We start from the raw sequence: 323 nt of genomic DNA on the forward strand, positions 1-323 counted from the left end.
ATGGGCCTTTTTTGGGTTGATTCGGGTTTTCTCCTGGATCAGAATTAAGATCATTGTCATTTTTGATTGTTTTATGCTACTTTTGCTTTATACAAAAGAATAGTGCATAGTGACTTTTTCAAAAGTTTGGTGGATCATGTGTTTTTATTGCCAATATTTTTTTAAATTTCAAGAAACTGGGATCAAAATAAAGCTATAACACTTTGAGGTTTGCCCCTTTAACCTCAGCTCTGCCTATTTATCATTCTTTTATGAGAATGCCCCCCTGATCCCACAAGGCTTTGACTATTGACAGGGGATCAAAGCTCTTTTAATCTACTTTT

This window comes from Penaeus monodon, chromosome 22 (assembly GCF_015228065.2).
Source record: "Penaeus monodon isolate SGIC_2016 chromosome 22, NSTDA_Pmon_1, whole genome shotgun sequence".
Classification (NCBI taxonomy): domain Eukaryota; kingdom Metazoa; phylum Arthropoda; class Malacostraca; order Decapoda; family Penaeidae; genus Penaeus; species Penaeus monodon.